Consider the following 27,555-nt stretch of genomic DNA (forward strand, 5'->3'; position numbering starts at 1 on the left):
ACAAGAAACAGCGAGACGGGAGCACGAACGAAAACATTGACACAAAATAAGAATGAACAATGAGTCTATACTGCAACGCCCCATTTTCTGTTTTCACTGGAAGAGAGCACGCGACTGCTTGAGCGGTGGCTGCTACAGACTTGTTCTCTCTCTCTCTCTCTCTCTCTCTCTCTCTCTCTCTCTCTCTCTCTCTCTCTCTCTCTCTCTCTCTCTCTCTCTCTCACACACACACACACACACACACACACACACACACACACACACACACACACACACACGCACGCACGCACGCACGCACGCACGCACGCACACACCATATGTTAGACTTAGTCATTAGTGATGATGTAAACAATCTCATAGGTAGGGTGGATGTTGAACATGAATTTACTATTTCCCCAGTTCACAGGCTCATAACATTTAAATTATTATTGCCAATATGTAAGGTAACTAAGAAAATTTATTTTAGGAATAAGGTGGGTTTCTCTGCTGCTACATTTATCAGTGAAATTAGTCAGACTTTTTATGAAGATATGACTGGAGAGTGTGTTCACAATGATTTGTTATTTAAATCAAATTGTGTGAATTGTCTTACTGATATTTATAATGAGGTGATTAAGACACAATATAACAATGTGTGTCCGATCCTAGAGAAGGTCATTACTGTCAAGGATAGATCTCCCTGGTTTAATGGTGAAATTTTGACACTGAAAAGAGAGAAACGACGCAAGGAACGTAAATGGAGAAATGAGGGGTCTGTTGTGGCCTGGGAGGATTATAAAAATGTGAGAAATCGCTATAAAGACTTGATAAGTAGGAGTAAAAGAAACTATTATCATACTAAAATTCTTGAGGCAGGATCAGATATGAACAGATTATATCAACTTTTCAACAGTCTTACTGGTACTACTTTGAGAAGAAAGCTTCCCGATGGTTTCTGTGATAAAGATTTAGCGGATAACTTTTGTAGTTTTTTCAAGAGTAAGATTATGAATATTGTATCGGAATTTGTGTACACACCTTTTATGCCTGTTGCTGATGTTGAGGTGGATTGTAGATTGCAGTGTTTTAAAATCATTAGGAAGGATGATCTTGTTCGACTTTTCAAGAAAGCTAAGAAAACATATTGTGCAAGTGACCCATTGCCTGTATTAGATATAACGGATGCAGATAATTTTCCTAGTTTCATGGATATGGTGCTAAGAATTGTCAATACTAGTATTTCTTCATGTAACTTTCCGGATTCTGAAAAGCGAGCTGTTATAAAACCAGTCTTAAAGGGAAAACTTGATTATCAAAATGTAAGCTCTTATAGACCGGTATCAAATTTGCCTTTACATTTCTGCCCGAAATTGTGCCAAATCTATTCTCCGACTAACCAAAAATTCTTTCATTAATAGAAAATGTCAAAACCTTGCTTTCTCTAACTCTTCCCGTGACTTCTGGCATCTAGCCAAAAACATCTCCAACTTCACTTCTTCATCTTTCCCTCCACTCCTCAGTCCTGACGGCAACACTGCCGTCTCATCTATCTCTAAGGCTGAACTCTTCTCTCAAACTTTTTCTAAAAACTCCACTCTGGACGATTCTGGGCATATTCCTCCTACTCATCCCCCCTCTGACTCCTTTATGCCTGTTATAAAGATTCTTCAAAATGATGTTTTCTATGCCCTCTCTGGCCTCAATCCTCAGAAGGCTTATGGACCTGATGGAGTGCCTCCTATTGTCCTTAAAAACTGTGCCTCCGTGCTGTCACCCTGCCTGGTCAAACTCTTTCGCCTCTGCCTGTCAACATCTACCTTTCCTTCTTGCTGGAAGTATGCCTTCACACAGCCTGTACCTAAGAAGGGTGACCGCTCCAATCCCTCAAACTACCGTCCTATTGCTTTACTTTCTTGTCTATCTAAAGCTTTTGAATCAATCCTTAACCGTAAGATTCAAAAGCACCTTTCCACTTCTGACCTTCTATCTGATCGCCAGTATGGGTTCCGAAAGGGGCGTTCTACTGGTGATCTCCTAGCCTTCTTAACTGACTATTGGTCATCCTCTCTTAGCCGTTTCGGTGAAACTTTTGCTATTGCGCTGGACATATCAAAAGCTTTTGATAGGGTCTGGCACAAATCTTTGCTTTCTAAACTACCCTCCTACGGTTTCTATCCTTCTCTCTGTACCTTTATCTCCAGTTTCCTTTCTGACCGTTCTATTTCTGCCGTGGTAGACGGTCACTGTTCTTCCCCTAAATCTATTCACAGTGTTGTCCCACAGGGGTCTGTCCTATCTCCCACTCTTTTTCTGTTGTTCATTGATGATCTTCTTTCCAAAACGAACTGTCCTATCCATTCTTACGCCGATGATTCCACTCTGCATTATTCAACTTCTTTTAATAGAAGACCCACCCTTCAGGAACTTAACGACTCAAGGCTGGAGGCTGCAGAACGCTTAGCCTCAGACCTTACTATTATTTCCGATTGGGGCAAGAAGAACCTGGTGTCCTTCAACGCCTCAAAACACAGTTTCTCCACCCATCCACTCGACACAATCTTCCAAACAACTATCCCTATTCTTTGACAACACCCAGGTATCACCTTCTTCAACACTAAACATCCTCGGTCTATCCTTAACTCAAAATCTCAAATGGACACTTCATCTCATCTCTTACTAAATCAGCTTCCTCGAGGCTGGGCGTTCTGTACCGTCTCCGCCAGTTCTTCTCCCCTGCACAGTTGCTGTCCATATACAGGGGCCTTGTCCGCCCTCGTATGGAGTATGCATCTCATGTGTGGGGGGGCTCCACTCACACAGCTCTTCTGGACAGAGTGGAGGCAAAGGCTCTTCGTCTCATCAGCTCTCCTCATACTGATAGTCTTCTACCTCTTAAATTCCGCCGCAATGTTGCCTCTCTTTCTATCTTCTATCGATATTTCCACGCTGACTGCTCTTCTGAACTTGCTAACTGCATGCCTCCCCCCCTCCCGCGGCCCCTCTTCACTCGACTTTCTACTCATGCTCATCCTTATACTGTCCAAACCCCTATGCAAGAGTTATCCAGCATCTTCACTCTTTCATCCCTCACGCTGGTAAACTGGAACAATCTTCCTTCATCTGTATTTTCTCCTGCCTACGACTTGAACTCTTTCAAGAGAAGGGTATCAGGACACCTCTCCTCCCGAAACTGACTTATCTTTCGGCCACCTCTTTGGATTCTTTTTAGGAGCAGCGAGTAGCGGGCTTTTTTTTTATTAATGTTTACTTTTTTGTGCCCTTGAGCTGTCTCCTTTGCTGTAAAAAAAAAAAAAAAAAAAAAAAAAAGTTATTAGAGTATGCAATTATTGAGCAGTTGATGGAACACTTGGAGAAGGTCCATGTCTTCCCTGATAGTCAGTCTGCATATAGGCCAATATTTTCTACTGAGACTACTATTTGTTCTGTTGTTAATGATTTACTAGAAATGATGGATGGGGGTAAATGTGCTATATTGGTTCTTCTAGATCTTAGTGCAGCATTTGATACGGTTGTTCATGAATTGCTTGTAAAAGACTTAAGGAACATTGGAGTGGTAGATAATGCGTTAAAGTATCTTGAGAGTTATTTACAAACCAGAAGTTATTGTGTGCAAATTGGAAATTGTTTTTCTTCATATGAAGCTCTGACAAGAGGAGCTCCACAAGGAAGTGTGCTGGGACCTATTTTATTTTGTATATACACGATTAGTTTATCCAGGATACTACAACAGCATGGTGTAGGATTCAAGTTATTTGCTGATGACACCCAGTTCTACTTTTCCATCACTGATATTGAAAATACAAGTGCTAAGATCAATAGTGTTATTAATTCAGTCAAGGATTGGATGCATTATAAGCAATTGAAATTAGACGATGATAAGACTGAATTCATGCTTGTGGGGAAGAAGGACACTCTATGTTATTTTGGTGACGGTAACATGACTATAAGTGGTAATGAAATTCATATTGTTGAAAGTGTTCGTGACTTGGGAGTGTTGTTGGATTCCAATTTGACACTGAAATGTCAGATAAATAATGTTGTAAGGATTGCCGGATATCACCTTAGAAATATCGCTTTTATCAAGAAATACCTGGATGAAGATTCTATCAAGAAATTGTTGATTAACAATATCATATCAAGAGTGGATTATTGCAACTCAATCTACTATAACCTGCCAAAGCTCCAATTAAGGAAATTACAGATGGTCTTAAATAGAGCAGCGAGATTAATCAAAGGAACTCCACCACGAGAGAATTACTCCTGTTCTGATAGAACTCCACTGGTTGCCAATAAAAGCAAGGATAGTATTTAAGTTATGTGTTTTGACACCAAGCTTTGATTACTGTCCGTCCACCGTATTTGAGAGAATTATTACACGAAATACAGCCAGGTGAAGGCATTAACACTCGCCGAGCCACTTCTGGAATCACACTTCATGAACCACAAAAGCACTGATTTGTTCGATGTCTATTAGCTTCGCAGCATTCTCAAGCGATCTCGCGTAATCACTTAACACAAATGATGCTGAAGGTCCTGCCAGTTGCCCGCGGGTAGTGACTTAGGGAGGGGGCACACGTGGTCCGTCTGCTCACTCTGCTGGGGAGGTGACCACCAGCGGGTCTGCAGACGACGCACAAGGTGCAGAAGACGCTATTTCGTGACGTCACTGCAAAACCTCTATACTCGTAAGAACATAAGGGGCCATATTCTTAAACATTTAAGAACATAAGAACATAAGAACGCAGGAGTCTGCAAGAGGCCGGTAGGCCTGTACGAGGCAGCTCCTTTGACCCTAAGCTCCCGTGTATCTAACCCCACCTAATATCGCTGTCCATGAATTTATCTAGTCTATTTTGAATGTGACAATTGTATTGGCACTCACCACATGACTGCTAAGCCTATTCCACTCATCCACCACCCTGTTAGTAAACCAATTTTTGCCTATGTCCCTGTTGAATCTGAATTTATCCAGTTTAAACCCGTTACTTCGTGTCCTACCCGGTTCTCTTACCAACAAAACCTTATGAATGTCTCCCTTATTAAAGCCCTTCATCCATTTATAAACCTCGATCATGTCTCCACGTACCCTTCGCCTTTCTAGAGAATGCAAGTTTAACTGTTTGAGTCTTTCCTCGTATGGCAAGTTTCTCAACCCCTGAATCATCTTAGTCATCCTCCTCTGCACCGATTCTAACATTTTGATATCCATTCTATAGTAGGGTGACCAGAACTGAACCGCATAGTCAAGATGAGGTCTAACTAATGCTAAATATAGTTTGAGGAAGACTTCGGGGCTTCTGTTGCTTACGCTCCTTGAAATAAATCCCAGTACCCTATTAGCTCGATTTCTAGCTTGAATGCTTTGTGCCCTTGGACGGAGATCAGAGCTCACTAAGACCCCTAAATCCCTCTCGCACCCAGACCTGCTTATGAGAGTGTCATTTAAGCAATAGTTATGTGAGGGGTTGTTCCTACCTACACTTTCGAGGTAAAGATTCGTTTTAGGTCCGTGCCAGTATCTCATAATCTACTTTATGAAACATCACTATCTCTTCATATATCTTTTCTACAAACCTTCAACAGTCATGGAAACGCTTTGAAAATCCAATTCAAGGACTTTTTTTTTTACTCTTGAAAATAGGGGATAATGGTGCGGAGCTTAGTTGACCCCGCAGCCTACACTACCTCACCCTCCACGTTGGGTTTCTCCTCCTCCTCCTCCTCCTCCTCCTCCTTTTCCTCCCTCTCGCTAGCTCCCCTTTCTTGACCTCTACCTCGTCGTCTTTTTCCTTTGCTATTTTATCCTCCTCCTCCTCCTCACGCGTGGGTCAGTGAAATGGGTATGCCTGGGAAAGGTAAACTGAGGTAACCTGCGTGTCACAATCGGTCCTGTGTCGCCGGCTGAGGGGGTCTGCTGTTACCTGCGCGGGGTCACGGGCCAAGGGGACGGAGGAGCACGCCGGGGTAATGCGTAGGTTATCGTGTGACCTCCCCCCCCCCCTTCCCCCCTCTTCCCACCATCATCTTTGCTTTATACAGTGTTGCGTCCTGGTGTTTTTTTCTTGTGAGTGTTTGATATATTGTTTTAAATGAGGGTTTGATAGTTTTATGAGTGTGTGTGTGTGTGGGAGCGGGGGGGGTTGGAGGTGTTAGTGGTTGAATGTAGGGAAGTGAGCCAGTCATGTATTAGCACAAGTATGAAAGGGTATACATTAAGGTTAGGTTAGGAAGGTTAGGTTAGGTTAGGTGTGGATTTTATGGTTGAGGGAAGATTGTGTGCTGATAGCGGAGACAGTAACAGGAGGAGGCAGGCAGATGTAGAAGTCACCCAACCAGCCAGGTATTAGTACAGGTGTGAAAGGGGTATACAGGAAGGTTAGGTTAGGTTAGGTGTGGGTTTTATGGGGGAGGGAAGATTTGTGCTTATAGCGGAGAGAGTAACAGGAGGGAAGGCAGGCAGAGGTAGAAGGAGTCACCCAACCAGCCAGGTATTAGCACAGGTGTGAATGGAGTATACAGGAAGGTTAGGTTAGGTTAGGTGTGGGTTTTATGGTTGAGGGAAGATTGTGTGCTGATAGCGGAGACAGTAACAGGAGAGGAAACAGGCAGAGGTAGAAGGAGTCACCCAACCTGTCAGGTATTAGTACAGGTGTGAATGGGGTTTAAGGGCCATATTCTTAAACGTAAACGAACATAAGAACGTAAGGAGTCTGCATGAGGCCGGTTGGTCTATACAAGGCAGCTCCTGTAAGTCTAATCCCACCTTACCTCACTATCCATGTTAGATCGTTAAGTGGTTTGTTAGTTTGTTTGTTAATGGGTAGTCAAACAGCTTTATTTCCGTTAGTTAGGTAGGTTAGTTAAGTAGATAGTTTGATAGTTAGTTAAGCAGTTAGAGTCAGTTAGTTAATTTTACTATATTCTGTATTTATTTATTTATTTGTTTATATTATTTTGTTTATTTATTTTTATTTTATTTTGTTATTTTGTTTTTTCTTTTTCCTTTTCTTTCTTTCTTTTCTTTTTTTCTATTTGATTTCTTTTCTTTTCTTTTTCTTTCTTTTTTCCTTTGTGTTTTCTTGCTGTTGTTTTTCTTTCTTTATGTTCTTTTTTGGTGTTCTTTTTTCCTATCATCCTTTTGTTGATGTTCGTTGGTCTGGGTGAGCCGCTTTCCTCCCAGAAGAGACCCACCCATAATTTTGGAGATGTTGTTAGGGCCGAAAGGTGGATGATGTTTGTTTTATTTTATTTTCTTGATGTCGTGTTTTTCGTTCTTTTTATTGCTTTTGTTTTCTTTTTCGATGTTTTCCTGTTCTTTTTCTTTTTACTTCTTTTTGATGTTTTTTGTTGTTATTTTTTTCCCATCATCCTTTTGTTGATGTTCCTTGGTCTGGATGAGCCGCTTTCCTCCCAGAAGAGACCCATCCATAATTTTGGTGATGTTGTTTGGGGCCGAAAGGTGGATGATGTTTCTTTGTATTTCTCTTTTCTCGATGTTGCTCATTTATTTCTGTTGCTTTTCTTTTTCGATGTTTTTTCTGTTCTTTTTCCATATTTTTTTGGTGTTCTTTTCTATATCATCCCTTGTTGATGTTCTTTGGTCTGGGTGAGCCGCTTTCTCCCCAGAAGAGACCCATCCATAATTTTGGCGATGTTAGGGCCTAAAGGTGGATGATCTTTTTGTTTCTTTTCTTGATGTTTCGTTTCTGTATTTTCCATTTTCTGGTGTTCTTTTTTATTTTCCTTTTCTTTGGTGTTCCCATCGCGTGGATTGTCTACGACAGTATAACGAGCACCACAAGCCCGGGTTTATTTAGAGTTTGCTCTCCTAGGCAGATTGCCTACCACGGCTGACGACCTCCACCTGCCCGGGTTTGTTTAGAGTTTGCTCTCCTAGGCAGACTGCCTACCACGGCTGACGAGCTCCACCTGCCCGGGTTTATTGTTCGGAGTTTGCTCTCCTAGGAAGATTGCCTACCACGGCTGACGACCTCCACCTGCCCGGGTTTATTGTTCGGAGTTTGCTCTCCTAGGCAGACTGCCTACCACGGCTGACGAGCTCCACCTGCCCGGGTTTATTGTTCAGAGTTTGCTCTCCTAGGAAGATTGCCTACCACGGCTGACGACCTCCACCTGCCCAGGTTTGTTGTTCAGTTTGCTCTCCTAGGAAGATTGCCTACCACGGCTGACGAGCTCCACCTGCCCGGGTTTGTTGTTCGGAGTTTGCTCTCCTAGGAAGATTGCCTACCACGGCTGACGACCTCCACCTGCCCGGGTTTGTTGTTCGGAGTTTGCTCTCCTAGGTGAACTGCCTACCACGGCTAACGAGCCTCACCTGCCCGGGTTTGTTTAGAGTTTGCTCTCCTAGGTGAATTGCCTCCCACGGCTAACGACCTCCACCTGCCCGGGTTTGTTTAGAGTTTGCTCTCCTAGGTGAATTGCCTACCACGGCTAACGACCTCCACCTGCCCGGGTTTGTTTAGAGTTTGCTCTCCTAGGTGAATTGCCTACCACGGCTAACGACCTCCACCTGCCCGGGTTTATTGTTCGGAGTTTGCTCTCCTAGGTGAATTGCCTACCACGGCTAACGACCTCCACCTGCCCGGGTTTATTGTTCAGTTTGCTCTCCTGGGTGAATTGCCTCCCACGGCTAACGACCTCCACCTGCCCGGGTTTATTGTTCAGTTTGCTCTCCTAGGTGAATTGCCTCCCACGGCTAACGACCTCCACCTGCCCGGGTTTGTATAGAGTTTGCTCTCCTAGGTGAATTGCCTACCACGGCTAACGACCTCCACCTGCCCGGGTTTATTGTTCGGAGTTTGCTCTCCTAGGTGAATTGCCTACCACGGCTAACGACCTCCACCTGCCCGGGTTTGTATAGAGTTTGCTCTCCTAGGTGAATTGCCTCCCACGGCTAACGACCTCCACCTGCCCGGGTTTGTATAGAGTTTGCTCTCCTAGGTGAATTGCCTACCACGGCTAACGACCTCCACCTGCCCGGGTTTGTATAGAGTTTGCTCTCCTAGGTGAATTGCCTACCACGGCTAACGACCTCCACCTGCCCGGGTTTGTATAGAGTTTGCTCTCCTAGGTGAATTGCCTACCACGGCTAACGAGCCTCACCTGCCCGGGTTTGTATAGAGTTTGCTCTCCTAGGCAGATTGCCTACCACGGCTAACGACCTCCACCTGCCCGGGTTTGTAGCCGGAAGATCTCCGCACCTCCATCAGGGCCCCGAGGGACGCCGAGGAGCCCTGCCTGAGCCCTCCATTCCTGCCATGCTCGCCAGGGAGACCTTGGGCTCGCTGGCGCTCCACCCCGCCGAGGCGAGGATGCAAGAACTCGCTTCTTAAAACTACCAGACTGGATTATAAAATTAATCATAATTACTGTGAAGGCGCCGGTCACCGCGTTTATCGGTTCAGGGATGGAAGACCGACGGGCCTGGGAAACGCGCACAAGCATCCAAAGGAATCCTCGCGACGGCTTGCGACGCAGCATCCATTTCCCTTTTCTTTCTCATTCCAATTTTTCTTTTTTATTATATTTTCCTTCTCTGATTGATTGATGGATTGATTTTACTTGGTAGGAAGCTGTTCACCAATTAACATCATTCAGGTGTACATTGCACCCACTGCCGAGAGAAAACACCAGTGAGAGTGCTGACGCTCACGAGGACGGCCCGCTAGAGTTTCCTAACATTCGCATCGGGGCCCACTTCTCCTTAGTCGTCTGTCTCTTTATTTTTCTCTTCTCTGTTTCATTCTATTTCTCCCTTTCTTTCATCCTTGCTCTCCATCTATGAATTTATTTATTTCTCTCTCTCTCTCTCTCTCTCTCTCTCTCTCTCTCTCTCTCTCTCTCTCTCTCTCTCTCTCTCTCTCTCTCTCTCTCTCTCTCTCTCTCTCTCTCTCTCTCTCTCTCTCTCTCTCTCTCTCTCTCTCTCTCTCACACACACACACACACACACACACACACACACACACACAGCTTTCGTAGGCGTTGTGGGTATTGCCAGGGGTAGTTTAATGACCCTGGTGGTAGTCTGACCTCCTATCTGTACTATGGACCTAAAAAAACACTCATGAGAATCCGACTGATCTGCTTTGACCCCCGTGGAAAAAGTTGGTATGAGAGACAGAAGCGTCTGAGAATACTGGCCTAGGAGTTGTCATGTATAAGTCAAGTGTCCTCTTGTTGGGTTAAGGATATGCACTGTTAATTATTTATTCATTTATTGGCATCACAGGAGGCGGCTCAAAGACAAAACAAAACACACTCACTAAAAAAACACCAACCACTTCTCCCACAATCAGAAAACACTCACCATCATGTTTTTTTTTTTTTTCTCTCATTTATATATTTATTTTCGCATCATAGCAGGCAAACATTAACACACAGCACACACACACAAAAACATAACCACTTCTCCCACTATCAGAAAACAGTCACCATAATATGCTTTTCTATTTTTTTCTCTCCCATTTATCTAATTATTTTCGCATCACGGGAGGCAGCTCAAGGGTAACACAATAACACACAAAAGTCTGTCCACCACTTCTCCTAACACAAACACACGAAAAAATAGCTGCCATCAAGTGCTTTTCTCTTTTTTCTTTTCTTTCATTGATTCATTGAGTTTTCACATCATAGGAGTTTCATTTGATGTTGATGAAAGTTCAGCATGCAGCTTTTTATTTATATTGCCATTGTGCGGAACTTATTCTATGAGTATGTCGGAAAAATGACTGAACAGGTAAATGTTATGAAAGAGATGGGGAAGCAAAATGGGGTTCAATCCTTATGAGAAGAAAGTTTTATCTACGAATTATTGGGTCTGGATTAAAGTCTTCCTCCACCTCTTCCTGCTTCCTCCTCTTCCTCCTTTTCTTCCTCCACTTACCCTCTTCTAGGTTCTATCTGTACACCTCTACATAGTTTCTCATGGAAATACTACAAGAATACACAGTCGTTCCACACAGCATGATGACGTCACACTCTCATCTGACCTAAATCTAGGCTCCAGGGTTCCCATGAAAACAACAACAACTAAAAGTAAAGGATGACTCATGTGTGACGAATATAATGCAAATAAAGGTAGCGAAAAAAAGAACCTGATGTTAAGGCCAGTCTTACAGTCCAGTACAGCACGTTTGTAAGCTCCCCAACCGAACACAAAACACGACGAAAATTCCTTGTATATTTTTTTTTTACTTAAAGCAGAGTTGTCCGTTCAATGGCATAAAAAAATGTAACAAATTTGAAAAAAAACTAAAAAAGGAATTTTAGTAGTGTTTTGTTCGGTTAAACTTAACAATGCTGTACTGAAAGGAGCTTTGAAACGTGCTGTATGTTTAGGAAAGCGCGTCGCCTCCTCTGGCGACGGCCGCGGCGACGCTGCAGTCGCCGCGGCCGTGAAATAGCTCGCAAAGGGTTTAGGGTCGGGAGCATAGTTAAACTACTCCATCCGAACTTTACGACCTACTAACAGGGTGGCTGCGCCCCCCTTGACCCCCCTAGCCAGGACCCCCCCCCCCACATGTATATGTGACTTATTTCGGCGAGGACGTATTTCTCGCAACACCAGCTGCAGTGTCGCCGCGGCCGCCGCCAGAGGAGGCGACGCGCTTTCGTAAACATTATCCCCTATTTTCAATAGCAAAAAAAGAGTCCTTGAATTGGATTTTCAAAGCGTCTCCATGACTGTTGAAGGTTTGTAGAAAAGATATATGAAGAGATACTGATGTTTCATAAAGTAGGTAATGAGATACTGGCACGGTACTAAAACGAATCTTAACCCATTTCGGCGCCCGAGCTCACATACTTGACACGGTTTTCGTATGAGTTTTCGGTATTTCCAGGAGTATTTTAATGGTCCTAGTAGTAGTTTGATTCTTCTTCTGTACCATGAACCTGAAAACACTCTCATGAGAACCCAATTGATCCCCTTTTTGGCCTTTGGAAATAGTTGGTGTGAGGCGGAAGTGTCTGCCAATACTAACCAAGGAGTCTGCAAGAGGCCGGTGGGCGTATACAAGGCAGCTCCCGTGAACCTGACCCCACCTAACGTCACTATTCAATCTGATCTTCATAATCTTCACCCATTACTAGTCCACTGCAGGATAGAGGCCTTTCCCAACGTCCTCCACCTCTCCTAACCCCACCTAACCTAACCTAACCCCACTCTGGTCCTCATAATCTTCAGTCATTTCTAGTCCACTGCAGAATATATGACTTTCACAACGTCCTCCAACCCTATCTGTTTGATATATTACTCCATCGTGCTTTGGCAAATACTCTTAACTTAATATAATCTTCATCTTCAGGCATTGCTAGTCTACTGCAGAACAAAGGCCTTTCCCAACGTCCTCCACCTTTCTCTGATATTATACTCCATCGTGGTTTGGCAAATACTCAAACTTAATCTAATCTTCATCTTAAGGCCTTGCTAGTCCAATACAAAACAAAGGCCTTTCCCAACGTCCTCCACCTTTCTATGTTAGGTTTCTATGTTTCTATGTTTCTATGTTAGACTTCTTCATCCTGCTCTGGCAAATGCTCTAACTTTAGGGATTGACACTGTAAACTTCATATCGTCAGTCTACGGCAGAACAGAGGTCTTTCTAGATGGTCCATCTCTATTCCTTCACCTTGCTCTGTTTGATGTTAGATTACGCCATCCTGCTCCGGCAAATGCTCGAACTTAAGTAACTGCAAACCTCTAATCTTCACCATCTTAAGCTATTACTAGTCTATTACAAAGGCCTTTCTCAATTGTCTATTCCTCTACCTTTTTTCTGTTTGATGTTAGTGTACTCCATCCTGCTCCGGCAAATGGTCCACTCTCATGTAATCTCTCCACCTGCTCGCTCTCTGCCCGCCCTGACTTGTACATGTTCTGGGTTGTCACTGTTGCGTTGGCTGTCCTCCTGATGTCAGTTCTCCGCGTGGTGTGTCCCGCCGAGTCCATTTCTCGTTCTTGTTTGTCGTTGGATTATCTTTATTTTGTGTTTGTTACCTAATCCATGATGCTCTCTCTGTCTGTCTGTCTGTCTCTGTTCTCTCTCTCTCTCTCTCTCTCTCTCTCTCTCTCTCTCTCTCTCTCTCTCTCTCTCTCTCTCTCTCTCTCTCTCTCTCTCTCTCTCTCTCTCTCTCTCTCTCTCTCTCTCTCTCTCTCTCTCTCTCTCTCTCTCTCTCTCTCTCTCTCTCTCTCTCTCTCTCTCTCTCTCTCTCTCTCTCTCTCTTTTCTTCTTTTCTTTTTCTTTTCTTCTCATTCTCCATATCTATCTATCTTTCTATATCTCAATCTATTCTTGTTTTCTTCTTCTCTTCTCTTATCTTCTCTATCACCACATCTATCTCTCTATCTATCTGTCTCCATGTTATACCCAGCATCTTTCTCTCCATTCTTCTCTGTGCGGTTCTTAGCTTTGTCTAAGTATTATTACGTGCGGCGCCAAGTGTCTGAGTCATGTGTTAGGGCTGGCGGGATGCAGCAGTATACACCTTGTTCTTCAGGGGAGCGTGGTGCTGGTCAGGACTTAGTGTGTTTATTAAAAAGCTCTTCATTTGAGGTTGCTGTGATTTAACATAAGAACGTAAGGAGCCTGCAAGAGGCTGGTCGGGCTATACAAGGCAGGTCCTAGCTGTTATCCTAACCCCACCTTATCTCACTATCCATGAATTTATCCAATCTCTTCTTGAATGTATCTATGGTATTGGCACCCACAACATAACTGTCAAGCCTGTTCCACTCATCCACCATTCTATTTGTGAACCAGTTCTTGCCAATGTCTTTGCTGAATCTGAATTTATCTAACTTGAGACCATTGATACGTGTTCTACCTGGCTCCTTTACTACCAGAACCCTGTTGACATCCCCTTTATTAAAGCCCTTCATCGATTTATAGACCTCGATAAGGTCTCCTCGCAACCTTCGCCTTTCTAGAGAGTGTAGATTTAAATGCTTAAGTCTATCCTCATAGGGCAAGTTTCTCACACCCTGAATCATTTTTGTCATCCTTCTCTGTACAGATTCTAACATCTTGATATCCATTCTATAGTAGGGTGACCAGAACTGGACCGCGTAATCTAGGTGAGGTCTAACTAGAGCTAAGTAGAGTTTGGAGATGACCTCAGCGTTCCTATTGCTTACGCTCCTTGAGATGAAACCCAGTATACCCTGTTCGCAACACTTGTATACGGTTCGTCCACTCCACGTTCTCTCTCTCTCTCTCTCTCTCTCTCTCTCTCTCTCTCTCTCTCTCTCTCTCTCTCTCTCTCTCTCTCTCTCTCTCTCTCTCTCTCTCTCTCTCTCTCTCTCTCTCTCTCTCTCTCTCTCTCTCTCTCTCTCTTTTATTTAAACTGACGAATCTATAGTACACAACATATTTGTTTTTGTCGACGACACTTTATGCGATCGTTCGAGTAGCATATGTTTCAGTGTGCACTTTTCAGGGTTTAAAATGTCACTGTGTCTTGTGCATTATTTCAAAAGCCCTTTACACTTGTTCACTGTGTATTTAGCATCACTAGTGGTGTGGGGCATGTTCTTCGCCACCTGTGAGCAGCCACTTTTACCTGCTGGGTGGACATATCCCTCACTGTTGGCCCTGCTGCAGTGAATGTGTTCCACAGGCGGGACACCCTGGAGGTGAAGGTCCGCTGGTGCTGGCTGGCGCGTGACCTCAGCACCCCGACCTGCTCGTGGCTGGAGTACCGTTCTCGTATCTCTCACAGCCTCTCATGAGGAGCCTCAGCCTCGCCAGGTGTGGTACTCCTTGTACCTGGGCCTTGTGGAACACCACCAGCGCAGCGACGTCCAGCAGTGCTCCAGAGTGTCTAGATGTATAATATCCTGAGGGGGCGGCTGGGGGTTGTTCTCCTGTAACAGTCGCTGCACCCGTCGCTCCACCTTGTCCAGTCTCTGCAGGTGTGTGGTAGCGCTGGACATCCAGGTCAGAGCCCCGTACTCCAGGTAGGATCTTACCTGGGCCTTGTAGAGGAGCATAATTCCTCTCTCTCTCTCTCTCTCTCTCTCTCTCTCTCTCTCTCTCTCTCTCTCTCTCTCTCTCTCTCTCTCTCTCTCTCTCTCTCTCTCTCTCTCTCTCTCTCTCTCTCTCTCTCTCTCTCTCTCTCTCTCTCTCTCTCTCTCTCTCTCTCTCTCTCACACTGACGAAGACAGGCAAAGCCTCCAAGAGGATTTGCACAAAATTTCAGCTTGGTCGGATAAATGGGAGATGCCCTTTAACGTAGACAAGTGCCAGGTCCTTCAAGTTGGAACAAAAAATAAGAAGTTCGATTACGAAATACGCAGCGTTAAACTCACAAGTGTTCAATGCGTTAAGGACCTGGGGATTAAAATCGCATCAAACCTCAAATTCTCACATCAATGCATCGATGCAGCAAATAAAGCGAACAGAATGTTGGGCTTCATTAAAAGAAACTTTTTATTCAAAAATAAAGATGTAATACTTACGCTCTACAATAGTTTAGTCAGACCCCACTTGGGATATGCGGTACAGTTTTGGTCTCCCCACCATGCAAAGGACATTGCTAAACTGGAAGGTGTTCAGCGTCGAGCAACAAAAATGATCCCTTCCTTGCGCAACAAATCCTACGAAGAAAGGCTTTCCACCCTTAACATGTTCTCTCTTGAGAAACGTCGCCTCCGAGGAAAACTGATCGAATGTTTTAAAATACTTAATGGTTTCACGAATGTAGACAGATCAAAATTGTTTATGATCGATGACACTTTGCGAACGAGGAACAATGGCACAAAACTCAAATGTAGACAAGTAAATTCAGACTGCACCAAATTTTCCTTCACCAACGTTGTAGTGCGAGAATGGAATAAGCTCCCACCATCAGTGGTCCAGTGTAACACGATTGACTCCTTTAAAAACAAGCTCGACCGTCACTTCCTTGAACTTAATATCAACTAGAGTAGAAAAGCAACGTTTTGGAGCAATCTGATTAATGTAAAATCACTTAGGTTTTAGGACAGACCACCTAGTCTGGACCATGGGGTCTGTGTGGTCTGATTTTCTATGTAAATCTCTCTCTCTCTCTCTCTCTCTCTCTCTCTCTCTCTCTCTCTCTCTCTCTCTCTCTCTCTCTCTCTCTCTCTCTCTCTCTCTCTCTCTCTCTCTCTCTCTCTCTCTCTCTCTCTCTCTCTCTCTCTCTCTCTCTTTTTTCCGACCATCCTCCTGCCCATACATATAAGCATACATACATTCACACACACATACACACATACATACATTCACTCACACACAAACAAACATATTCTCACAGTAGTTCCTCGCAGACATGTCCATTAGGAATTCAGTCGCCGCGAGGACAACAAGAAGCGCCTCTACGCTCTCAATAAGGTGAACGGCCTCGAGCTCTTGTCATGCCAGCGGCTAAGAGTTGAGCTCGGCTCGCACTGGGTTGGCGTGGCGGCGAGGGCGGATGTAAGGGCAGGGATGGTATTCTCAGACGCTCCCGCCCCACCAACTATTTTCAAAGGCCAAAAAGGAGATAATTCGGGTTTTAATGTGAGTTTTTTTGGTTCATGGCACAGAAGAAGGATCCAACTACCACCAGGGCCATAAAACTACTCCTGGAAATGCCCACTACTCTTGGGAAAGCCTTGCAGAATATGCCCCCAGTTCGACACTCCAACACAGTCATTGTTAGCGCCAAAACCAAGCTATTTTCTCCACAATGATCCGTTATTTAAAGATTTAAAGATTACCTGTTTTTTTTTTTTTAAGTTTCCTTTTTACATCAACGCCAAAGACTAGACAAAGAATTTTCGTGTTTTGTGTTTGGCTGGGGGACTTACCAACTTGCTATTGTATTGGACTGTAAAACTGTCCCTCTAGGCTCTGATCGGGCAGGCGTCTTTGGCCCACATTCTCAAACATTTGATAAGGCTTTTGCAGAGGTTGTGTTAGCATTTCCATGGGTAGTGTTATGCGCCTAGTGATAATTCGACAAAGCTTCTGCACCATCAATGTGGAAATGCTGTTTTCTGTGGTTGTAGTCGTTTCTGAACATAAATGGCGTTGGAAATGACAAAAGAATTGAAGTCGTATATAAAAGTAGCTGTGTTTTCCATGGTTTAGTAATTTTTAAAGCATGAAAAGCCTTCCAAATGATGAACACACAAAGTCGTTTAAAAGAAGCTGGGTATGACAAGCTGTGTTTTTCTATGGTGTTACTCATTCTTAAATATAAAAAGTCTTTGAAATGATTAACAAGTGACGTCATATGAAAGCTGTTTTCTAATTTTAAGTCTTTGTTTAAGCATGAAAGACCTGCCGGATGGGCCTGAAACTAAACAGGAAGTGAACGTTGAGGAAAAGTAGGAAAGAAAATTCTTTTCCAAGGCTTTCAGATGATTTACAGTGGAAGTCAAGTAAAAGAAGCGGTCTTGTTTTCATGGTTTCAGTCATTTGTAAGCATGATGGACTCTACAAATGGACCTGGAACTCACCGCCAGAACTCAAGTCAACCACGAGGAAAAGAAATAAGAAAAGCAAGTTCAGTGCTCCACCAACAACAGCCTTCTCGTGGTGGAGAGGGGCGGGGCGCGTCACACCAACAACCTCAAGTATGCCATGAGGGCGGCGGAGGAGGGGACGGGGGAGGCAGGGGAGGGAGAGGAAGGGAAGGCAGGGAGGAGCAACCATCTGTGTGTGTGTGTGTGTGTGTGTGTGTGTGTGTGTGTGTGTGTGTGTGTGTGCTGGGTCTGTCACTGTTTATCGACGCATATAATAGCGTAAGGGCTTTTGGGGGGCAGTGACCACCGATGTGTGTAGGCGTGGGGGACGTTAAAGCTATTTCCTGGCGGGGTAGAAAACGGTTAGTCAGAATGTGTCAGTAACAAACTAACTAACTAACGCCACATACCTTTCAACCTCATATTTCTCTTTGTTCTCACGGGAAAGGATGGAAAAGAAGGAACGGGAAGGAGGAAGGGAAAGAAAGAAAGAAACGAGGAACGAGGAAGAGTAGGGACGGGCAAGGAAGGAAGGAAAGGGAAGGAAGGAGGGAAAGAAAGGGGGAGGGAAGGGAAGGGATGTGTGTGTGTTTGTGTGTGGAGGGGGAGTTTAGGTTCTTTGCTGACGGGTTAGACAAAAAGTTCGTCAGAATTTGCTAGTAACCAACAAACTAACTAACTAACTGAAACTGACCTCTGACTGAAGTTGACCTCTCTTTTGGCCACTCTTCTGAAGTCTTTTTTTTTAAAGGGACAGTGCTTAGCGGCTTTTTTCTCTCTCATTGATATTTTTTTGCCCTTGAATTGCTTCCTCTACTGTAAAAAAAAAAAAATAACACCTTCACACCCTCAAACTTCATGTTCCTCTTTATCCTCACCTTCACGAGTCATACTCCTCATATATCTAACACCACGCCTCATAGTCCTCTTCTCTTTAACACTTATAGTCTCAAACATTTCAGGGCTCACTCAGCCACCACTGGTAAGGCTTTCGTAGAGGTTGTGGTGTTAGTAGTATTTCCATAGGTAGTTTCATGAGCCTAGTGATAGTTTGAAAAGGCTTCCATATTCTCAAACATTTCAGCGCTCACTCACCCACATTTGGTAAGACTTTCGTAGATGTTTTGGTTGTGTTAGTATTTCCATGAGTAGTTTCATGAGCCTAGTGATAGTTTGACAAGGCTTCTGCACCATGAACGTAAAAATAACACCATGAGAACCCGACTAACCTCCTTTGTGGCCTTTGAAAATATTGACTGTGAGAGGCGAAAGCGTTTGGTAAAGGTTGTAGGCATTTCCATGGGTAGTTTTATGGGCTTAGTGATAGTGTGACAAGGCGTCTGCACCATGAACGTGAAAAAAACACTTGAGAACCCGACTAATCTCCTTTGTGGCCTTGGGAAGTTTGTTGCAGCTGAGAATACACGCCTCAAACGTCAATACCCACATGACGCAGCAATCCACGGCCAGGCAGAGGGGAGTGAATGCGTCAGTGTGTCAGTAAAGGAATCCAGTGCAACCGTCGCCAGGCTGATCCGACACCCACGGCGGATCAGGTGTTTACAAATATTAGTTCGTGCCGAGCAGTGAACCTTCCCTGCCTGACTCACCACAATGCTGAAGCTGAAGCTGTGGATAGGTAGCGCACGCACGAACACTTGAAACGAGGAGGGAAACGGGGCGGAGGGCAATCTAAGAGAGACATGAAGGGAAGGAAAAAGGGAGAAGGGGAAGGGAAATTATTAAGAAGGGAGGAAGAAGGAGAGAGGGGAAAGGATCACTCTTGCAATGGGAAGGAAAACGTAACGAAGGACAAGCTAATAGACAAATGAAGGGTTATGAAAGGAAGGGATGGGAGGGGAAGGGAAGGCAAGGGGGAGGAGGGATGGTAAAAGAAAGGAAGGAGGGAGAGGAAGGGACGGGAAAGGAAGATTAGAGGGGAAGGGAAGGGGAAGAAAGGAGAGATAGGAAGGGACGGGGAAGGAGCGGTAAGAAAGGAGTAAAAGGAGAAAGAGGAATGAACAGGGAAAAGGGAGGAGGAGAGAGAAGGGAGGGAAAGGAAGGAGAGGCACGTCAAGGAAGAGGAAAGGAGAGAGGGAAGTAAGTAAGAAGGGGAAGATACAGAAAAAGGAGGAGGAGGAGAAGGAGGGAAAGGAAGGAACGGGGGAAGAAGGGAGGAGAAAGGAAGGGGGATAGACAGAAAAGGGGAGAAAATAAGGGATGGGAAGGAAGGAAAGGAAGAAGCGGGGAAAGAAGGGAGGGGAAAGAAAAGGGAAGAGACAGGTAAGGAGGGAAAAGAAGGGATGGAAAGGAGGAAGGGGTAAGGGGAAAGAAGGGAGGTGAAGGAGTAAGGGGAAGAGACATGCAGGGAAGGAGGGAAAAGAAGGGATGGGAAGAAGGAAGAAGTAGAAGGAAAGTGGACAAAGAAGAAGAAGAGGGGAAGGGGAATAAGGGAAAGGGAGAACACACTTGCAGGCCGCGTGTTCCCTCGAGGGGCTCAACAGAGGGGAGAGAGAATGGAAACAGCGGACTAGGAAGTGGACGAAGGACTTGTTACACCACGACTAGAAAAAGGTGATCTGCATTTCAACGAGTGAGGGTACGGCATCAGAGAGCGAGGATATGGCACGAGGTCACGCTTGTTGAGAAGGAAGGGAACGCAAGGACTGTAGGAGGATGAGAAATGGCTGACAAAATTAGGGAAGGGAAGGGAAGGGAAAGAGTTAGGGGAGTGGACAGGAGGGTATGGGACGTGTGAGACGGAAGGGGAAGGGATTTGGAAAGGGTGAAAGGGAGAAGGGACAGGGTAGGAAGGAAGGAAGAGAAGGGAAGGAAAGAGAAAGAGAAGGGAAGGGAAGGAGAAGGAAAGGAAGGTTTGAGGAGAATGGTATGGGAAAGGACGAGGAAGAAAGTAGAAGGGAAGGTAGAGGCACGGAGAAGGAGGGAGAGGAAGGAAAGCAAAGAAGGAAGGAAGAAGGAAACGAGGTGAGAGAGAGAGAGAGAGAGGAAGGGCATGTAAAGAAGGGGGCATGCAGGAATGACTTAAGAGGAGGAGGACGCCCAGACAGGCTGATAAAATGACTGAGAGAGGGAGGCGAGAGCCGGAGGGGGAGGAGTGTGTGGTCGGTATGCTCAGACGCTTCCGCCGCTCACATCAACTATTTCAAAGGCCAAAAGGAGATGAATCAGGTTTTATGAGTGTTTTCACGTTCAGGATACAGAAGAAGGTCACACTACCACCAGGGTCACAAAACTACTCCTGGAAATCCCCAAAACTCCTAAGAAAGTCTTGTCAAATATGTACGTGTGTGTGTGTGTGTGTGTGTGTGTGTGTGTGTGTGTGTGTGTGTGTGTGTGTGTGTGTGTGTGTTTCACCACGGCCTGATCGCAGTTGGACTCGTAATCGCTAGCAGTTACCCTCCTGACAGAGCAAGTTCTAATTTAAGCCCCGTTCACACTGTGCCGACTCTTGGCCTAGACAACCCATCGACTTTTCCATTTGACAAGTTGGTTCCACGCTCCGAGAAGGGGGCGAGGTTTTATTGGGGTCTTGGTGTCTTGCCGACTGTCTGGGACATTCGGCAAACTAGTTGCCAGTATGTCGTGTAACCCTCACGACTCCAGACTCCCGTCACGATGTCGGCGCAGCATTCGGCAACAGTCTCAAGACCTCTTTCAAGATATGCCCGACCCTTTCACATCAACACCCAAGACTTAGTGTACCCTAGAGTCGTGGGTAGTCGTGGCCAAGTGGGCACAGTGTGAACAGGGCTTTAGTCGATCTCTGGGTACTACCAGTACCTTACACATGACACATCCCATTCTCCTTGCTCAAGGGGAGAGTAACCTCTTCTTGTCAACTGAAAGAATCCGGCCTGAGCGGGCTCGAACCGCCGCCCTGTCAGATCGTGAAGCCTGGCAGCGCAGCGCTCTACCAGTTGCTGTGTGTGTGTGTGTGTGTGTGTGTGTGTGTGTGTGTGTGTGTGTGTGTGTGTGTGTGACTCGCGTGTTGATAGAACAAGCCTCGCGGATCTGAGACTATTGGATGATTGAGGGTGTGGGTGTGAGTCTGGGCGGGAAGGGGACGGGGATGTAGGGGTGGCGTGAGGAAGGAAAGGTCGAGGATGAGGAGCCGTGGGTGGTGGTGGTGGTGGTGGTGAGGCATGAGTGGGCGAGGCAGGAGCGGTGAATGGGGGCAGCGTGTTGGATAGAATGTCCCGAGGAGGAGTCACGTTGAAGGACAGGAATGCTGATGTGTGTGTTTAGCTTAACCTTTAGACAGTCACCGTACAGAGAAGGAGAATGTCAAATGGATATGAACGTACGCCGCCACACAGAAGGCAGAATAAAGCAGAAAACAAGGGAGTGTACATGAAAGACTTAGTTATTAGATGGGTGGTGGGAGGGACCTTTAAAATAGATAATTAATAGATAATCTCTTATTTTTGTGTTTTTACATATTTTTCTTCCTCCGTTTCTTCCACTGCCCTCCCTCTCTCTCCCCTCAGTGGATAACTATATACATGCAGCCAGGCCTATGCGTTGAGGCACCAACGTTGCCAGATTGTTGTACTCAGCCTCTTATATTTACCGACTTCCGACCCAAAATCTGTCTTCTGGTCCCCAATAACGAGATTCATCTATATTTATCGTTAAAATAGTTAACCTGCCAACTTACGAAGGAAAGTATATATGTGTGTGTCAAATGGGTGTGAGCTTGTATTAACGACCATCAGTAGAGCACAAAAGGAAAGAATATTGGAGTAAAAAAATGACGGATAGCAATGCGTGTTTAACTTAACCTTTCTTTAGTGAGTCAACGTACAGAGGAGGCTGAGGCAAATGAAGGGAGAAGGGGAAAGGGAGTAAGGGGGAAGTAGGGAGGGAAGGGAAGGGCAGCGTGGTGGATAGAATGACCCGAGGTGGAGTTACGTTGAAGGACAGGAATGTGTGTGTTTAAGCAACCTTTAGACAGTCAACGAATGGAGGAGACTATGTCAAGTGGATATGAAGCTATGAACGTACACTAGCAAACATCAACAGAGCACGGAAGGAAGGAATAGAAATAGACTAAAAACTGAAGGCTGGGAATGCGTATGTTTGCCCTTCAGCCGGTCAGCGCAGAGAGAAGAATGTTAAATGGATATGAACCTGTATCGCCAAAGAGTAGAATAACACAATGGAAAGAACTAGAAGTTAAAGACATCGTAATTAGGTGGGAAATGCTTAGTTCATTATACATTTTTGCGAACCTTCAGCCAGTCAAGTTACAGAAGAGGTGAATGTCAAATGGATATGAACTTGTATCGCCAAAGAGTAGAATAACACAATAGGAAGGACTACCAATGAAAGACGTGGCAATTAGGTGAAGAGTGCATGATTAATAGACACTGTGTTGGCACCTTTAGCCAGTCAACTTACGGAGAAGGTGAATGTCAAATGGATATGACCTTGTATTCCCGAACATTAGACCAACACAATAGGAAGTACTACAAATGAAAGACGTGGTGATGAGGTGGGAGGTGCATAGTTTCTACATGTTTTGGTGGTGCCCTTTAGCCAGTCAACTTGTGGAGGAAAGTATATGTCAAATGGATATGAACCTGTATACCCAAGCATTAGACTAACACAAAAGGAAGGACTACAAATGAGAGACGTGGCAATGAGGTTGGAGGGCATAGCTAACACACATTCTGGCGGCTCCCTTGGCATGCAGTAAAAAAGTATCCATGGACAATAGCGGATGGAAATGAGGACAGCTGGGGTGAAAGCACTAAAACAAGAGACCAGGTAACTTCAGGGGGAGGACGAGAGGGAGATGATGCAAAGAATGTGTTCAGTGAGATGGATGTTACACGGCTTCTCAAACATTGCTCTGCGCCGACACGGTATAAAGATCCTTGATTAGTTGAGGTCCGTGTTCTCAGGCGCTTTCGACACTCACAACATTTTTTTTCAAAGGCCACAAAGGAGATGAGTCGGGTTCTAATGAGTGTGTTTTCACGTTCATGGTGCAGAGGCCTTGTCAAACTATCACTAGGCTCATTAAACAACCCTTGGAAATATAAACTTAACCTATACCAAAGCCTTAACAAATGTGGGTGAGTGTGTAAGCCTGGAAATGTTTGAGGATATGGATCTAAGGCTCTTACAACAACTATTTCCAAAGGACACAATGGAGACGAGTCGGGTTCTAATGAGTGCGCTTTCACGTTCATGGTGCAGAGGTCTTGTCAGACTACCACTAGGCTCATAAAACTACCCATGGAAATATTAACATAACCTATACCAAATTTTTAGCAAATGTAAGTGTGTGTGTAAGCCCCGAAATGCTTGAGAATATGCCTGACCACTCATCGTCGCTCGCTGCCTTCCTTGTGGCGCTGTAAGCTTTGATGTCGGACACGATTGCACGCGCATGAGAAAAATCTAGTAACTCGTCTTGTGGTAAAAATACTGATGACTTCCCTGGCGGTGACGCACGGAAAGGTGGGAGGAGAGGAGAGAGGGTGGGTGGCTAGAACATAAGAACATAAGAACGCTGGAGTCTGCAAGAGGCCGGTAGGCCTATACAAGGCAGCTCCTTTAACCCTAAGCTTCCGTTTATCTAACCCCACCTAATATCGCTGTCCATGAATTTATCTAATCTATTTTTGAATGTGACAATTGTATTGGCACTCACCACATGACTGCTAAGCCTATTCCACTCATCCACAACCCTGTTAGTAAACCAATTTTTGCCTATGTCCTTGTTGAATCTGAATTTATCCAGTTTAAACCCATTACTTCGTGTCCTACCCGGTTCTCTTACCAACAAAACCTTATGAATATCTCCCTTATTAAAGCCCTTCATCCATTTATAAACCTGTGGTGGTGGTAGTGCTCCGCCTCCGCTGCGCTTGTCAAGACGAGGTTTGTTTGCTCGCTCATCACCGCGACCCGCCAATCCAGGTCACAGCAGCCTCCCGGGACCCTGGTGAACCCCCTCGACCCTCCCTCTGCTGTCACTGCTGGTTGGGGCGCTGTTCTTGGCTCTAGCGATCTTACCCAGCCATGCACCCAACACGCAGCTGCTACGGGAAACAATAACACCCATTGCCAGGACACAGCAGCTTCTCTGGGACCCTGCTGAACCCCCTCGACCCTTACTAGCTGTGGTGGGTGGAATGGGGTCTGTTCATGACCTTTGCGACATAACCCAACACACAGCTGCTACGGGAAAGAATAACACACCCATTACCAGGACACAGCAGCCTCTCTGGGACCCTGGTGAACCCCTCCCTTCCGAGCTGTTATGGATGGAACTGGGGTCTGTTCATGGCCTTGGCGACACCCACCCAACACACACAGACACACACACGGTAAAAAATAACACCCGCCAATCCTCTCCTTATGGTTTGTCACTAACTTTTTTTTTATTCCTACTTAACATTTGTGACAAACGGTGAAGAACAACCCGCCATTGCTCTCCTTACAGCTTGTCACTTGCATTTGTTTTATCATTCCTACTGAACGTTTGTCACATTAAGCGGTACAAAGCCAAGTAATGCACGGAATTTACATGCACGTTTTCAAGGGTCACTGTCTTAAACATTCCGGGGCCCAGGGACACATTATGGCAAGGCTTTCCTAGGAGTTTGGGCATTTCCAGGGATAGTTTAATGATCCTGGTGGTAGTATGACCCTTCTTCTGTACCATGAACCTAAGAAACACGCATTTGACAACGCCTTCATAGTAGATTTGGGCATTTCCATGGATAGTTGAATCACCCTGGTTTAGTATGACACTTCGTATGTACCATGAACCTAAGAAACACGCATTTGACAACGCCTTCATAGGAGTTTTGGGCATTTCCAGGGATAGTTGAATCACCCTGGTTGTAGTATAACACTTCGTATGTACCATGAACCTAAGAAACACGCATTTGACAAGGCTTTCATAGGAGCCCATGAGAACCCCAGCGACTTCCACGATAGGCTTTTCAAACAGACGAACTGCAGGGCCGATACGTTTAAAATACAAACTTAAATGTTGAGGGTCAGGATATTTTTCTGTTTAAGTCGCGTCCCGTCAGTATTTCTTTTTTTACAGAAAGGAGACAGTTCAAGGGCATGGAAAAAAAAATAACAATAATGAAAAAAAAAAAAAAAGGCCGCTACTTACTGCTCCTGAATAGAGGTGAAGCCTCAAGTTAACTCGATGACGGCCGGGACGTAAGAAGCGTGAGACACAAGACAAAGTTTGAGGGCGGCACAAAGAGTCGGACAAAGTCTCGGCACAAACAAAGGCTGCTGCTGCTGCGCCTCGCAGCAGCAGGTGAGGTAGTTTTTTTGCGTCCCGGCAGACGGCGAGGCAGGACGAGGTGACTCCGTCCTCTCTCCCTTTGTCCCTGCTGATCAAAGCCTCGCTCAGCCCGTGTTTTCTCCCTATCCCATTTTCTCCTTTTCTTTTATCCCGTCTCGTTCTGGTCTTTTTTTCCCCTCGCAGCTGACAGTTACAATAAATGGAAATGTATCTTGAAAGCTGCTGTAATCCACCAGTGGCCGGGATCGCAATCTGGCGACGGAGATAACGAGCAACTCCTCCGCGGCTCTTTGTCTTTCTCCTTCCTGCAGACGGCAAGAAAGTTAGTCTGCCCTTCCATTGTGGCGGCGCCTGGCCGGGGCTGGCCGAGGTTTTGTGCGGGCCTCCCTGGCGTGACTCGGACTCGCCCTTTTTGTGCCGGTAATTTCTTTGGTGCGGCGTAAAAGCCAACTTGTTTTCCACGGGAGCTCAGTCACTCGGTAAAACAGGCACCAACATAAAAGGCCGGGCCACGGCCGTCCTGTGGGCCCGTGGGGGCTCGGGGCCGCCAGCCGTGCGGGCGCTGTGCTGCGGCGCTGCCCTCCCGCCCCGCCCCGCCCGTATCCCGGCGGGGGCTCGGCGGGCTGGCCTTCTGTTGAGTAGCGTCAAGTGGTCCTCTCAACCGTAATGGCGCGGCCCGTTGTCAAGTGACAAAACTAATGCTGCCTTCTATGGCGCGCCGATGTGCATGAGAGGGATAAAATAAACTGAACAACAGCATTTGTTTGCTCGTACCTGAATAATGAACATTCTCCGGCGTGTTCCTTCCGCGCACTGTTTTGAAGTGGAGCGAACTGACTTAGTTACTGCTCCGGCCTCCAAGATCAGGGCTGCCGGTGCAGGCAGAGGACACACGAGCAGGGAACGCACGCGCTGCATACACAATCCCAGCCGTGTTACGAGGCTGCTGCGACCTGCTTGAAACACACCGCCGCCAGACTGAAGGAAGACAGCTCTGGCGATGGCGGAAAGAGAACACATTCCACTACAGCATAGGCGAACTGTTTTACACGAGTGGGAGATATTTAACTTGAAAACATTAAACAAAGGCATACAAAGAGGAAAAAGAACACGTACAGCCAGGGCCGGGCAGAGGCGGCGCGGCGAGGCCTTCCCCATGCACCTGTCCGCCGAGGCCTGTGTGTTTACATTTCGGCCCCGCTACGCCAGGGGCACGCCCGCACCACTTCCTGCGCCTTCCCTTCACCTCAACCCCTCCCCTGTTTGTTCCCTTGCCTGTGTGTGTGTGTGTGTGTGTGTGTGTGTGTGTGTGTGTGTGTGTGTGTGTGTGTGAGAGAGAGAGAGAGAGAGAGAGAGAGAGAGAGAGAGAGAGAGAGAGAGATTTACATAGATTTACATAGAAAATCAGACCACACAGACCCCATGGTCCAGACTTGGTGGTCTGTCCTTAAACCTAAGTGATTTTACATTAATCAGAAGACTCCAAAACGTTGCATTTCTACTCTAGTTGATATTAAGTTGAAGGAAGTGACGGTCGAGCTTATTTTTGAAGGCGTCAATCGTGTTACACTGGACCACTGATGGTGGAAGCTTATTCCATTCTCGCACTACAACGTTGGTGAAGAAAAATTTGGTGCAGTCTGAATTTACTTGTCTACATTTGAGTTTTACGCCATTGTTCCTCGTGCGCAAAGTGTCATCGATCATAAACAATGTTGATCTGTCTACATTCGTGAAACCATTAAGTATATTAAAACAT

General features: G+C 45.6%; 2 long non-coding RNA genes across 7 annotated transcripts; one reads left to right on the forward strand and one right to left on the reverse strand.

The window, feature by feature from the left end:
- Positions 1-7,217: 7,217 nt before the first annotated feature.
- LOC126993309 (uncharacterized) lies at positions 7,218-9,197 on the reverse strand. 6 transcript variants are annotated; one of them, XR_007747614.1, is made up of 4 exons: positions 9,053-9,197; positions 8,790-8,922; positions 8,200-8,394; positions 7,218-8,065 (listed from the first exon to the last, which is right to left on the reverse strand). It is a non-coding gene; the product is annotated as an uncharacterized LOC126993309 (long non-coding RNA). The 6 variants fall into 6 exon arrangements; XR_007747611.1 differs by lacking the exons at positions 8,790-8,922; positions 9,053-9,197 and adding exons at positions 8,525-8,592; positions 8,923-9,050; XR_007747615.1 differs by lacking the exons at positions 8,790-8,922; positions 9,053-9,197 and adding exons at positions 8,466-8,592; positions 8,923-9,050 and having other exon boundaries at positions 7,218-7,997; positions 8,200-8,335.
- On the forward strand, positions 8,443-9,015 carry LOC126993310 (uncharacterized). The gene is made up of 3 exons (XR_007747616.1): positions 8,443-8,566; positions 8,699-8,831; positions 8,897-9,015. It is a non-coding gene; the product is annotated as an uncharacterized LOC126993310 (long non-coding RNA).
- Positions 9,198-27,555: the final 18,358 nt, after the last annotated feature.

The sequence above is a fragment of the Eriocheir sinensis genome, unplaced genomic scaffold (assembly GCF_024679095.1).
Source record: "Eriocheir sinensis breed Jianghai 21 unplaced genomic scaffold, ASM2467909v1 Scaffold6, whole genome shotgun sequence".
Classification (NCBI taxonomy): domain Eukaryota; kingdom Metazoa; phylum Arthropoda; class Malacostraca; order Decapoda; family Varunidae; genus Eriocheir; species Eriocheir sinensis.